General features: G+C 44.7%; 1 protein-coding gene across 2 annotated transcripts in view; it reads left to right on the top strand.

Moving 5' to 3' along the window:
- The first annotated feature begins 1551 nt into the window (after positions 1 to 1551).
- Positions 1552 to 15578, top strand: part of TLN2 (talin 2) — a 210054-nt gene continuing 196027 nt past the window's right edge. For both annotated transcript variants that reach the window (XM_044279820.1, XM_044279819.1), the window contains exon 1: positions 1552 to 1663. The gene's annotated coding sequence lies outside the window, so the exon portion shown is untranslated. The remainder of the gene's footprint in view (positions 1664 to 15578) is intronic.

Raw genomic sequence — 15578 nt, 5'->3', positions numbered from 1 at the left:
CCTAACTGCTAGTGATGTGCCATTGTAGCAAATATGACCTCTGAGGCCGGTGACTGGCCACAGCAGTCATAGGATCAACCCACAGGGTTCGACAGGGACCAGAAACGGCCGATGGGTCAGATGCCACAGGTTAAGACTAGGGATGAGCCAACCCAACATTTTCAGGTTCGGCGTTCAGGCGGTGGAGGAATTCCATTAGCACGGAATATAACGGTATTCTATGATAGAATGCAAAACGAAAGCCTTTAGGAGGCGTTCCGTCATAATAGAAGTCTATGGGATCCATCTGGTTTCCGTTATGGAGGATGGAAAACAAAGTCCTCTCCTGCATAACGGAAATCAGACGGATCGGTTATGCTGCCTATTGTCTTCTATTATGGGCCCATGCACAAGACCGTATGTATTTTGCGGTCCACAAAAAAACGGATCCGCAAAAAATATGGATGATGTCCGTGTGCACTCTGTATTTTGCTGGATGGAACAGCTGGCCCCTAATAGAACAGTACCTTGTCCATTATGCGGACAATAAAAGGACATGTTTTATTTTCTGGAACGGACATACGGAAACAGAATGCACACGGAGTAACTTCCGCTTTTTTTTTGTGGACCCATTGAAATGAATGGTTCCACATACGGTCCGCAAAAAAACAGAACGGACACGGAAAGAAAATACATTTGTGTGCATGAGGCCTATAATGGATCAAAACGGAATGCCTCTTAAAAGCTTCCATTTGCATTCTGTCATAGAATTCCGGAATTCCTCCACCACCCGAACCTGAAAATGTCGGGTTCGGTCATCCCTAGTTGTTGGCTTTTAGGCTAAACAACCCCTTTAACAGAATTGCAAAAATCCCTGAAGCAAACGTGAGAGAAAAACGCCAGTTTTTCACAGACAAATTACAATACTTGCGCTAGTGTAATATTGGTGGTGTGTAAGAGGCCTTAGAAAGCTAAATGCCAGCTGTATGGTTTAGAGACTCCAAACCTAGTGAGACATTCTCCTTTAAGGCCATGTCTTAAAGGGGTTAATTAATATGGCACCTTTAAGGGCTTGTTCACACCTGCGTTGGAGGCACTGTTTGCTGGCTTCATCTCAAGATTGCACCGAAAAGAGTGGACAAAAAAGCACGTTTTCCACTGAAAAAGTGGGCCCCCCAAACTTATACTGAATGGACTCCATTGTAGTCGATGGCGTCTGTCTGGCTCCATTTGTCTTAGTAATGAGACATTATTTTTGTTGTAGCAAACGCTGATGCGCACATGGCCTAATACACATAATACCTTCATTTTACTATTTTTTTGACACATTTTCTGTCACAATTCTGGGGCACTTTGCATGGGGACTCTATAATGCCAAAATTGCAGCTAAAGTGTGAACGTAGTGACTTCTGGTTCTGGGCACATGTGATAGAATATAACGCAGCTAGTAAGAAGCCGTGCCAGCCACAAGATGGCGCACGTTGCTATACCAACAAGACCCCCCAGTGCCCGCCAATCATACAGCGGCGTGATGTGACCACCTTGCTCTTTCTCCCCCCACCTCCGTGATCGTGCGCGCATGCGCAGTCTATGGTCAAGGGGGGGTGTCGGGCAGCGCATCGGGCGGAGAGACGGCAGGGGATGGAGAGGGAGTGACCCGGGGTCCGGCAGGGATTACGGCCGGGTAAGTGGTTGCTATGTGGGGCAGTGGTGGAGCGGAGCCCGCTGGGTTGTGCAGGAAGGTGGGTGATCCCGAGAAGCCATAGGATGTGTAGTCCCCGGCGCTGAGCTTGTCACATGTGCGGTATGTATGTCCAGGAATGTCCAGCTGCGGGGAGGGAGTGGATGATGGGGGTCATCTCTCCATTGACATGTCTGCCTGCAGAGCCGGCCCATGTGCTGCCCCCATGTGTATATGGTCTATGTGATGGGGCATCCTGAACCTGGGCTCCACCAAATACCAGTGGCCCCTGGCCATTAGGATGAAACTTTCTCTGTCTCTGCATCAACTTGGGTGTGTGTTTTTTTTAATTTTCCCATTGTAATTCCTAATTTAGTAGTTTTTCCAGACTCTAAGGAATCAGTCTTGCATGGAGTGCCCACATAGCTTCAGTTGCTGTGCCAGCCGGCGAGGTTCTCTCTCTTTTTTTTTTGGGTGGTGTCACTCACGTACAGACCCCCAGCATTACCTGGTTTTAAAGGGGTGTGCCCATCTGCAGGACGTCTCCAGAATGGGCTCTGTAAAGTGCGATGGGATATGCTATACATGTCTAAGATGGGCATACCCCTTTAAGTTGGCTTCATTGATGACCTCAGAGGATTGGTTTCATTCATAGTGATGATGGTTGATGTGGACATTGTATTAGTAGCTTTCTAGAAGGATATTCTGTTGTTACAGTTTTCGGATGTTTTATTTTAACCCATTGACCACATTTCATACTTGTCTCATGGTGGGGATAGGACAATCCATTACACTAAAGCTGCCCATGGACATTAGAGGTCACAAAGCGATGGATGGCCCGGCAGCTCCTATTGGACCCAAATTCTCCATTAACATACATTTTTTACCTGACACATTTATCATTTTACATGTCGGTTTTTGGCTTGGAAAATGGCTTACTAAGGCCCCTTTCACACGAGCGAATTTCCTGTGCGGGTGTAATGTGTGATGTGAACGCATAGCACCCGCACTTAATGAGCGCTTTTTTTTACGCATCAGTTCTGCGTTGCGTGAGAATCACAGCATGTTCTATATTCAGCGTTTTTCACGCAGCCCTGGCCCCATAGAAGTGAATAGGGTTTCAGTGAAAAACGCATTGCATCCGGAAGAAATTGCGGATATGATGCGTTTTTCACTGATGGTTGCTAAGAGATGTTGTTTGTAAACCTTCAGTTTTTTTTTTATCACGAGTGTGAAAAATGCATCAAAACGCATTGCACCTGCGTAGAGAAAACTGAATGCAATCGCAGACAAAACTGACTAAACTTGCTTGCAAAATCGTGCGAGTTTCACTGAACGCATCTGGAGCCAATTCATTCGTGTGAAAGGGGTCTAAATCTAGGAGGGCTGATTTAGAGTTAAAGGGGTTGTCCCTCAAAAAATATTTTACAGGTTTCAAACCAGCACCTGGATCTGAACACTTTAGTAATTGCATGTAGTTAAAAATTTAGCAGAGCCACTGAGTTATTTCAATAAAAGATATCTGTATTGCGCCACCTGCTGTTTGGTATTTTCCTTATTTCTTTGACCTGCTCACTGAGATGGCCGCACATGCTCAGTTTCATCCTTCAGCTGCCTCCTGAGCTGTGATAGGTAGAGCACGGACACGCCTCCTGAGCTCTGATAGGTAGAGCATGGACACGCCCTCTGAACTGCAGCACAAAAGACACGCCCCTTGTGCTGCCAGCCTAATATAAACAAATGTAGCAGAGCCAAAAAATGGGGAGATCTCTGGATTCATGTGAGGTACAGGGCTGGTTCTAGCTTTGTTAGAAAGAGGTTGTTATGTTCTATATAATGATTTAAATTTTTACATTAGTCATGGTATAACCCCTTTGCCTGTCCCATAGCCTACAGATGAAGCGCCTCTTCATAACTTTGGTGCTTCCTCCGGCAGTGCAGAAGGACTTGAGCCCGGTGTGGGGAGAAAAGCCGGTCTTAATAAATACCCTCGCCCCTAATGTCTGTAGGTCAGCTTAGGGCTCTTTCACACCTGCGTTCTTTTCTTCCGGCATAGAGTTCCGTCTTCGGGGCTCTATGCCGGAAGAATCCTGATCAGTTTTATCCTAATGCATTCTGAATGGAGTGAAATCCGTTCAGGATGCATCAGGATGTCTTCAGTTCCGGAACGGAACGTTTTTTGGCCGGAGAAAATACCGCAGCATGCTGCGCTTTTTGCTCCGGCCAAAAAAACTGAAGACTTGCCGCAAGGCCGGATCCGGAATGAATGCCCATTAAAAGGCATTGATCCGGATCCGGCCTTAAGCTAAACATCGTTTCGGCGCATTGCCGGATACGACGTTTAGCTTTTTTAGAGTGGTTACCATGGCTGCCAGGACGCTAAAGTCCCGGCAGCCATGGTAAAGTGTAGCGGGGAGCGGAGGAGCAGCATAATTACCATCCGGGGCGCTCCAGAGTGACGTCAGGGCGCCCCAGGCGCATGGATGACGTGATCGCATGGCACGTCATCCATGTGCATGGGGCGCCCTGACGTCACTCTGGAGCGCCCCGGGAGCCGTACGGATGGTAAGTATACTGCTACCCCGCTCCCCGCTCCTACTATGGCAACCAGGACTTTAATAGCGTCCTGGGTACCATAGTAACACTGAACGCATTTTGAAGACGGATCCGTCTTCAAATGCTTTCAGTACACATGCGTTTTTCCGGATCCGGCGTGTAATTCCGGCAAGTGGAGTACATGCCGGATCCGGACAACGCAAGTGTGAAAGAGGCCTTAAAGGGGTTCCTGGGGTTTTTCAGAATTGTAGACTGCCATTACCGCTCTCCCAGCCAGAGTCTGCCCGATCTGCTCATAGTACAACACATGCATGGCGAGGGTTTGTAAAGATCATATGTCAGGTCAGCATTGATGAGAAATTAATAGGTGGCACAATTCCAAAGATGACGCAGTCTGGGAGTAGTCCTGTTGAGAAGATTTTTGGAGAAGTGGGTGATTTAGCCTGCATGTAAGGTGCAGCCACATGGTCAGGTCTTTTGGTGCAGGGTCCAGTTTTGGAAGCCAAAATCAGGAGTGAATTAAAAAAAGAGAAGTCATATATGTCCTTTATACTTGCTTATCCACTCTTGATTTTTGGCTTCCAAAACTGCATCAGGAAGCCTGACGGTGTGACCGTACCCTGAGACTGCCCGCTGATCTCGGTTGTGGCATCGGTTGTTCTGTGGCTGCTCTGAATGGGGTCACATAGAACAGCAACAGTAACTAATACTCCAAAGTCTCCAAAAAATCCAACCCTGCTGGATTTTTTATTTGTTTATTTTATTCTGGGGTCGCAGCAACTGGAGGTGCTATTTGCAGTAATTGGAGAGATTTGTCAGGGATGTGCCATTTTCTGTCTTTATTATTAATAAAAGTGTTTAAAACTTACAGTGAACTCCCCTGCTGGTAAACCTACATTTTTAAGATTTGGCGAGCACTGTGACAAAAAGAAACTGGATGAAATGTTATAAAATGAAAAAGCAAACATTACTTCCTCACACTCATTTTTTTTGTTTTTTGTTTTTGTTTTTTCCCCTCCTACATCCACTTGACCTCTGCAGCCAATCAGCTTTTTTTGCTTGACCTCCTCTCTGCCGGAATAAATGTCGGACATGCCGTAGTCAATGGGGACGGAGCGGCAGTACGGGGGCACACGTTCACTAGCGGCAGGATGGATCCGACAGGCTGTTCACCCTACGGAACAGCCTGCCGGAGGTCCGTGTCACTAGTGTGAAAGTAGCCTTAGTCTGTAAATGCCTGATGCGTTTGCATACTGTTTGCCTGATCAGGCAGGCAGTTCAGGCAACGGAACTGCCTGCCGGAATCAAACAACGCAAGTGTGACTAACAGCTATCTCTGTATACACACGATAACACAGAGAATGCTATCAATCACTGATCAGACCTCCCCCGTGTACAGCTGTCAGTGACTGACAGCTAACTCTGTATACACACTTACTCAGGGAATACTATCAATCACTGATCACACCTCCCCTGTGTACAGCTGTCAGTGACTGACAGCTAACTCTGTATACACACTTACTCAGGGAATACTATCAATCACTGATAACACCTCCCCTGTGTACAGTAGGCAAGGTTGTAACCACAGCACTTGTCCGTTTATGGCTTTAACGGGTGCAGGTCTCTAGGTTGAACTCCCTCCACCTTGGGGTCAGTGAGTATCCTTATCACAGTATTCGAGGCAGCATGCCAATGAAGTATTTTTAGAAAATTGCTTGCTTTATTAGTATATTTCAACACCAGAGTCGAGAGCCTGAAGAAGGGCACCGGAATGGGGCCCGAAACGTTGCACTGATATGTAGCACTGGTGTTGATATGTACTAATAAAGCAAGCAATTTTCTAAAAATACATCATTGGGGTGCTATCTCGAATACTGTGATAAGTGACCTTCCCTGTGTACAGCTATCAGTGACTGACAGCTATGTCTGTATACACACTTACACAGAGAATGCCATCACTGATAACACCTCCCCTGTGTACAGCTGTCTGCTGACTGACAGCTATCTCTGCAATTAGGCCTTGTGCGCATGACTGTATGTATTTTGCAATTCGTAAATTGCGTATCTGCAAAATATGGATACTGTCCGAGTTGCTTCTTAATTTTTGTGCTGACTTATTAACTTTAATACTTCAGTTTTCTGCATTCTGTGGCCAAGTATAGGACATGTTCTATTAATTGCAGAACGGACATATGCAGGAATCACATAAATCATACGTGGGCTTTCTGCATCTATATGTCCTTTCCGCAAAAAGGTAGACTATGTCCACAGAATGCTGACCACAGTCCCATTGAGGTCAATGGGTTTGTGTAAAAAAAAAAAAAAAAGTGGATGGCACATTCTGTATTTTGGAGATCTGCGGACCGCGAAACGTACACTGTCGGTTTATTTCCTCACAGAAAGAATCTGCAAAGTGTACATGAGATTTGTGTTCTCATACACTTTGCTTGTACTCTACTATGTTGTGTTTTTTCCACACGGAAATATGCGTGGAAAAAATGTGTATATTTCGCAATGTGTGCAGGTAACGCATCCCACGTAGTGTTGAGCGAACTTGTGTTTTAAGTTCGGCGTCTAAAGTTCAGGTTCGGGTCATCGAAGAATCGCATTATGGATTCTGCTACCACGGACCATAACTAAATTTAGAATCTATGACGCGATTCTTCGATAACCCGAACCTGAACTTTAGACGCCGAACTTAAAACACAAGTTCGCTCAACATTAATCCTACGTCTTGGCGTCCAGTCACACGTCCGTAGTGTATTGCGGATGCGCAATACACCCGGCCGGCACCCCCCATAGAACTGCCTGTTCGGGACTGCGCTCGGGAAATGTGGATGCGGAGAGCATATAGTGTGCTTTTCCGCATCTCTTCCGGCCCCATAGAGAATAAATGGGTCTGCACCCGTTCCCGATATTGCGGAACGGATGCGGACCCATGAGCGGACGTGTGAACGGACCCTATTGTGGATTTCTTTGTGATAACAATCTGCTGGGCCAGCCGTCCTCTCATGGTGTTGGTGCTAGTAATAGAAATGCACTGTTGGGTATTAGAAAGCAGTCACTGATTTGTCTGACTTTGGCCGCTTTCAGACGAGCGTATTTGCAATGCGTACAGGTCCTTCTAAAAAAATTAGCATATTGTGATAAAGTTCATTATTTTCTGTAATGTACTGATAAACATTAGACTTTCATATATTTTAGATTCATTACACACCAACTGAAGTAGTTCAAGCCTTTTATTGTTTTAATATTGATGATTTTGGCATACAGCTCATGAAAACCCTAAATTCCTATCTCCAAAAATTAGCATATCATGAAAAGGTTCTCTAAACGAGCTATTAACCTAATCATCTGAATCAACTAATTAACTCTAAGCACCTGAAAAAGATTCCTGAGGCTTTTAAAAACTCCCAGCCTGGTTCATTACTCAAAACCGCAATCATGGGTAAGACTGCCGACCTGACTGATGTCCAGAAGGCCATCATTGACACCCTCAAGCAAGAGGGTAAGACACAGAAAGGCATTTCTGAACGAATAGGCTGTTCCCAGAGTGCTGTATCAAGGCACCTCAGTGGGAAGTCTGTGGGAAGGAAAGAGTGTGGCAGAAAACACTGCACAACGAGAAGAGGTGACCGGACCCTGAGGAAGATTGTGGAGAAGGACCGATTCCAGACCTTGGGGGACCTGCGGAAGTAGTGGACTGAGTCTGGAGTAGAAACATCCAGAGCCACCGTGTACAGTCGTGTGCAGGAAATGGGCTACAGGTGCCGCATTCCCCAGGTCAAGCCACTTTTGAACCAGAAACAGCGGCAGAAGCGCCTGACCTGGGCTACAGAGAAGCAGCACTGGACTGTTGCATGTCATTCGGAAATCAAGGTGCCAGAGTCTGGAGGAAGACTGGGGAGAGGGAAATGCCAAAATGCCTGAAGTCCAGTGCCAAGTACCCACAGTCAGTGATGGTCTGGGGTGCCATGTCAGCTGCTGGTGTTGGTCCACTGTGTTTTATCAAGGGCAGGGTCAATGCAGCTAGCTATCAGGAGATTTTGGAGCACTTCATGCTTCCATCTGCTGAAAAGCTTTATGGAGATGAAGATTTCATTTTTCAGCACGACCTGGCACCTGCTCACAGCGCCAAAACCACTGGTAAATGGTTTACTGACCATGGTATTGCTGTGCTCAATTGGCCTGCCAACTCTCCTGACCTGAACCCCATAGAGAATCTGTGGGATATTGGGAAGAGAAAGTTGAGAGACACAAGACCCAACACTCTGGATGAGCTTAAGGCCGCTATCGAAGCCTCCTGGGCCTCCATAACACCTCAGCAGTGCCACAGGCTGATTGCCTCCATGCCACGCCGCATTGAAGCAGTGATTTCTGCAAAAGGATTCCCGACCAAGTATTGAGTGCATAACTGAACATAATTATTTGAAGGTTGACTTTTTTTTGTATTAAAAGCACTTTTCTTTTATTGGTCGGATGAAATATGCTAATTTTTTTAGATAGGAATTTGGGGTTTTCATGAGCTGTATGCCAAAATCATCAATATTAAAACAATAAAAGGCTTGAACTACTTCAGTTGGTCTGTAATGAATCTAAAATATATGAAAGTCTAATGTTTATCAGTACAATACAGAAAATAATGAACTTTATCACAATATGCAAATTCTTTTTATTAGGACCTGTATATAGTCCGGATTTTATGTTCCAAAAAACGTGCGGATTTGTTTCCAAAAAACGCACATTACAGTCCATGGGAGTGCATCAAAACTGCAGGGAGGAAGGAATACGCACGTAAATCCTGAAGCAATACTGATGGTATATCATCAGGACCCTGAGCCACAACACTGACGGATTTCAAATAGCCCATCTGAAAGCGGCCCTTCAGCTTCTCCCTTCTAGCATTACAGACAAATTGATTACATTGTTGTAATATATTGTTTTGTGGCGGTCTGCCAAAGTACGTCTTATGTATGCATTTATAAACGGACATAAACTGTAGTAAGCTGTATACACTACGTATAAAATATTTACTGCTCAGTGTAAAGCCGTGATGGATAAATAAAAATGCAGAGTTTTTACTGCACCAGCTAGGTTTTCCAATAATTATATTTCATTATATTTTTAGATTTTTGCTCTGACTGTATCCGTATTTACTGTGAATTGTAAAATTTGTCATTTACCAGCATAATAACAGTCATAACCAAGTCCACACAACTGCACTTCTGCTCTACTGTCTCTCCTGATCCTCCCGTACATATGCGTCCTCGCCTCATGTAGTGGGTACAGAGAGGAAAGCTGCTGCTGCCGCAGTTTATTTTCCGTAGAATCTGTCGGGGAGGCGCCATACACATTAGATGGCTGTTAGAAACCAGATGTAATGTGTATGGCCAGCTTTAGGCCTCATGCAAATCTCAGAACCCTGTTGCCGAAACCCATATGGCTCCTTATTGTACTGCCATAGAGGCTCTGGACTCTGCGTGCATGGAGAAATTCTCTTCTAGAAGCCATGTTTTCTAGCAAGGACTATCTCCAAAATTATACAATCCGACGGAGCATACCCAAATGCCATGCATGAAATTGGAGGCATACGGAGGGTCAGTATTAATGGACCGCTATAGCTGCTGTGGTATGTCTTTGTACAAAACAGAGTCCCATGCTGCCCTATGTATGAACGTGAATATTTAAAGAACAACGCACAGCAAACATAGGGGCACATTTAATAAGACTGGCGTTTTAGATGCCATCTCAATAAGCCCTTTACCTAATGGTGGATTTGCCGAAGTTATGGAAAGGTGCCAACCTTGGGCAGATCCGCCGCCGCTTCTAAATGTAAGACAGATTCCTTGCCATCTTACATTTAGACCATTTTCTATGCCTAAAACGGGCGTAGAACATGGTAAATGAGACTGGTCTGACGCCTCATCCACTTTTTTAGACCTGTGTGAGTCGGGAGAAGTCGCAAATTTCAGCGCAAAGGACCTTTGTGCAGCAATCTATGCCAAAAATACCCCTTTCTGTTTAATAAATTACCCCCATAGCTCTGCCTATGATCAGCAACCAGCACAGGGTCCTGATGCTTCTACATCTAAAATAAAACCGTGAAGCTATCCTTTTTATTCCAGACACTGGTCAAAAGTCCACTATTTTTACATGCTGTTTAAGGACGATTGGAGGCGGTGGCCCAATAAGAAATTTCTTAGGTCAGTTTCATACGAGTGTGAGGTCCAGGAAATATGGTCTTTGTGACGACCTTATTTCCCAGACCGACCGTGGTTCACCGATGGGTGAGAACTGATAGCACTGTAGGGCACTATGATACAGCGGGTTGGTATCGTCAGGCTGCAGTCGACACGTGGACCATATTTCCAGGACCAAAACATTGGCTACATAGCACCTGGAGGGTGTACTTGCACTAGGAGTCTGCAGAGGATCGTGTAATGAAAAATCTGTAACATAACTGCATTTTGATGCTTGTGCTGTTTCCAGTTTTCCTGTTCCTGCCCTAAATAACCGTTGTACCAGTGTAATACATTATAGTAATAGGGTTATCAGATAGCGGGGGTTGAGAAGAGCGGATGTGTTTGATTTAGACATTTAGGGGGGAATTTATTAAGACTGATGTTTTATTTGCCAGTCTTAATCAGCAGTTTGCCGGAGCAAGATCTGTCACATTTATTAAGAGGGACAGGCTTGTTAAAAATGTTTTGATGCATCCTCTGGCAGCCCGAGTGCCAGAAAAGCAAATCCATAATAGCTGTTTCTGGTGTAAGTACAGTAAACGTGTTTGTCCACTTGTTTTATAAATGGGGAGAATGGAGTAAAATTGAAAAATTTGCAATTTATTTTTGGCATGCAGCAAAATGTGGGACTTACTATTGCTGTACACTATCTTTCACATGGACCAATGCTTCGGGCAATTATTGGGACCGAACTATTCATTCTTGATAATTGCCTGACCATGAGTGTTGCTGATGATGCAGCAGTTACCTCTTCTATATGGGGACAAGGGATTGCTATAGCGCCTTCTGCTGTACAGGAACAATGATTTTAGGTGCCGGAGAAGACACTTCGGGTGATCACCGGCACCTTGACACTGGCCAGTTACCAGGAACGAGAGTTTCTACAAACACTCCTCCCCGATAATTGTCCTGATCATCAGGCTGTGTGAAAGAACCGATAGTTGTGAGCTTACATTCATTTTATTGGTGTGCTAGTTTTCTTCATGTAAGCCCTCACGGGCAGGGCCCTCTCTCCCTCTGTACCAGTCTGTAACTCGTCTTATTCATGCTTAGTGCAATTGTCTGTATTATATATGTGCACCCCTTATCATATGTACAGCGCCATGAAATGAATGGAGCTTTAAAGGGAACCTGTCACCGGGATTTTGTGTATAGAGCCGAGGACAAGGGTTCCTAGATCGCCGCTAGCACATCCGCAATACCCAGTCCCCATAGCTCTGTGTGCTTTTATTGTGTAAAAAAAACTATTTAATACATATGCAAATTAACCTGAGATGAGTCCTGTCCCTGACTCATCTCATGTACAGGACTCATTTCAGGTTAATTTGCATATGTATAAAATCGTTTTTTTTTACATAATAAAAGCACACAGAGCTATGGGGACTGGGTATTGCGGATGTGCTAGTTGCCATCTAGCAACCCATGTCCTCAGCTCTGTGCACTAAATCCCGGTGACAGGTTCCCTTTAATAATTGTTTTTGTAGTTGTTTTCTAACGAAACATTCATTTTACTGTGTGTTTTCTTTCTATAAATGTCACTGTTAGGCCTCACGCATCTGATCCACATTTTTGCAGATCCGCAAAAGATGCAAACATCATACCACATGCTCTCCGCATGTGGTATGCTGTTTGCATCTTTGTCCTTTCCGGCGGCCCGAAAAAGCTAGAACATGTCCTATTCTTGTTCGTTTTATGGAGAAGGATAGGACATTTATACAATAGTTAAAGGGAACCTGTCACCTGGATTTTGGGTATAGAGCTGAGGACAGGACTCAACTCAGGTTAATTTGCATATGTATCAAATCGTTTTTTTAAAACAATTAAAGCACACAGAACTATGGGGACTGGGTATTGCGTATGTGCTAGCGGCCATCTAGCAGCCCATGTCCTCAGCTCTATACACAAAATCCTGGTGACGGGTTCCCTTTAAAGGGGTTGTCTGGGTTCAGAGCTGAACCCGGACATGCCCGCATTTTTACCCAGGCAGCCCCCACTGATATGAGCACGAGCTGAATCGTGCAGGGCAAAGGCTTTTTATGGAGATCCAGTAACAAACCGGGCTCTCCATGCTAGGCGGAGGCAGTGAGCCTGGGGACATCACTGGCACTAATGGGCGGGCTTTAGTGCTGGCCTAACATGTAAAACTAGTAGGGCAGCACTGAAGCCCGCCCAGCAGTGAGTTATTATAAATGGAAAAGCCCTTGCCCTATACCTTAAAAAGGATGAGAAAAACATGATGTGAACCCAGCCTTCAAAAATAAAATAAATGGCAGCATGCACGTGTCCGGGATTCATGTTTTGCGGATCCATGGTTTGTGTTCCGCAAAACACATACGGTCATGTAAATGAGGCCTTTGGCCAGGGCTGCCTTGACTTTATGACACAAAATAAATTGCTCTAAAATCACTGTCCATAGAAATGCATTTAGTAGCTTGAAAATCTCTCCATTGGTATTTTTGTTTTGAAGCTACTAAGATTGCTTCACGCCATCTCCAAACATTGATTATCCGAGATGAGGCAGGAATAATTCGGCATTGCACTTCCATCAGTCGATTGATTCTGCTCGATTACCTTTTTAATAAATAGTAAGGTAACACATAGTGCAATAATGTCTCAGGCCTTCATATGTCTTCCAACAGTGCCTTTTATTATACTCACAAACGTAAGAGAGCTCACAGCATATTCGTATTAGAACCACATGGGAATTCATAAAACTACCCAACTCGAGTTTCGCCTAGTTTCTTCTTCTGGGGCATGTACTCTAACGTCACAAATGGGTTTTATATCCATATTAAAGGGAGTCTGTCACCTCCATATGGCTCTGTAGCACACCTATACAGGATTGCAACAGTACCTTTGTTCTTTTCTTTAGACTTGCACCAGCATGAAAAATGAAGTTTAATTCATATGCAAATGAGCACTGGCAAGTGCCCAGGGAGGAGTTCAGTGTGTAAGTGCCCAGTCTGCTCTGCCTTCTTTTCACTTTACTCCTCCCCAGTCTCTGCCTTTGCCCGCCCTCCAAGTCTCTTGCCTCATCAATAGGTCCAGACTTATCTGACCTCTCTGGTGGATTTACCGATGCCGATAGTTGGGCAGATTATCGGGGCGAACGTTCCTGCGAACGCTCGTTCCCTACAATCTGCCCGTCTAAAGGTGCAGTCGATCACCCAGTGAATGAGTGGCACACTTGTTCGTTGGGTGAGACTGTCGTTCATTCTGGCAGGTAAATGATTGTTTCTGCCCTCCAGCACGGCACAAGCCTCAGATCCCAGCACACGTACCTCCTGAACTTAACTGTCAGACTGAGGTAATCCCCCTCACCTGGCAGTGCTGGCTGTTTTTTAGGCCTGGCAAAACCCGGCCTGGAACATGGGGAGTAGTCACCCACCCAGCACTTTGACAACTCCCAGTAAGAGCCGTCCCGGATCAGCTATACAGCCATACTAAGTATTAAGGTGTCAAACAGCAACTGCTGCTGATGCACAAATACCGGCTCTTTCTCGTACCTATCATCCACGATGATTCCTGTACATACATACATACATACATACATACAGTGCAGAATTATAAGGCAAATGAGTATTTTGACCACATCATCCTCTTTATGCATGTTGTCTTACTCCAAGCTGTATAGGCTCGAAAGCCTACTACCAATTAAGCATATTAGGTGATGTGCATCTCTGTAATGAGAAGTGGTGTGGTCTAATGACATCAACACCCTATATCAGGTGTGCATAATTATTAGGCAACTTCCTTTCCTTTGGCAAAATGGGTCAAAAGAAGGACTTGACAGGCTCAGAAAAGTAAAAAATAGTGAGATATCTTGCAGAGGGATGCAGCACTCTCTTAAAATTGCAAAGCTTCTGAAACGTGATCATCGAACAATCAAGCGTTTCATTCAAAATAGTCAACGGGGTCGCAAGAAGCGTGTGGAAAAACCAAGGCGCAAAATAACTGCCCATGAACTGAGAAAAGTCAAGCGTGCAGCTGCCAAGATGCCACTTGCCACCAGTTTGGCCATATTTCAGAGCTGCAACATCACTGGAGTGCCCAAAAGCACAAGGTGTGCAATACTCAGAGACATGGCCAAGGTAAAAAAGGCTGAAAGACGACCACCACTGAACAAGACACACAAGCTGAAACGTCAAGACTGGGCCAAGAAATATCTCAAGACTGATTTTTCTAAGGTTTTATGGACTGATGAAATGAGAGTGAGTCTTGATGGGCCAGATGGATGGGCCCGTGGCTGGATTGGTAAAGGGCAGAGAGCTCCAGTCCGACTCAGACGCCAGCAAGGTGGAGGTGGAGTACTGGTTTGGGCTGGTATCATCAAAGATGAGCTTGTGGAGCCTTTTCGGGTTGAGGATGGATTCAAGCTCAACTCCCAGTCCTACTGCCAGTTTCTGGAAGACACCTTCTTCAAGCAGTGGTACAGGAAGAAGTCTGCATCCTTCAAGAAAAACATGATTTTCATGCAGGACAATGCTCCATCACACGCGTCCAAGTACTCCACAGCGTGGCTGGCAAGAAAGGGTATAAAAGAAGAAAATCTAATGATATGGCCTCATTGTTCACCTGATCTGAACCCCATTGAGAACCTGTGGTCCATCATCAAATGTGAGATTTACAAGGAGGGAAAACAGTACACCTCTCTGAACAGTGTCTGGGAGGCTGTGGTTGCTGCTGCACACAATGTTGATGGTGAACAGATCAAAACACTGACAGAATCCATGGATGGCAGGCTTTTGAGTGTCCTTACAAAGAAAGGTGGCTATATTGGTCACTGATTTGTTTTTGTTTTGTTTTTGAATGTCAGAAATGTATATTTGTGAATGTTGAGATGTTATATTGGTTTCACTGGTAAAAATAAATAATTGAAATGGGTATATATTTGTTTTTTGTTAAGTTGCCTAATAATTATGCACAGTAATAGTCACCTGCACACACAGATATTCCCCTAAAATAGCTAAAACTAAAAACTACTTCCAAAAATATTTTTTTGATATTAATGAGTTTTTTGGGTTCATTGAGAACATGGTTGTTGTTCAATAATAAAATTAATCCTCAAAAATACAACTTGCCTAATAATTCTGCACTCCCTGTATATATATTTCAGGTAT

Source organism: Bufo gargarizans, chromosome 2 (assembly GCF_014858855.1).
Source record: "Bufo gargarizans isolate SCDJY-AF-19 chromosome 2, ASM1485885v1, whole genome shotgun sequence".
Taxonomy (NCBI): domain Eukaryota; kingdom Metazoa; phylum Chordata; class Amphibia; order Anura; family Bufonidae; genus Bufo; species Bufo gargarizans.
The sequence above is the reverse complement of the archived record's forward strand: the minus strand, read 5'-3'. Positions and strand labels throughout refer to the sequence as shown.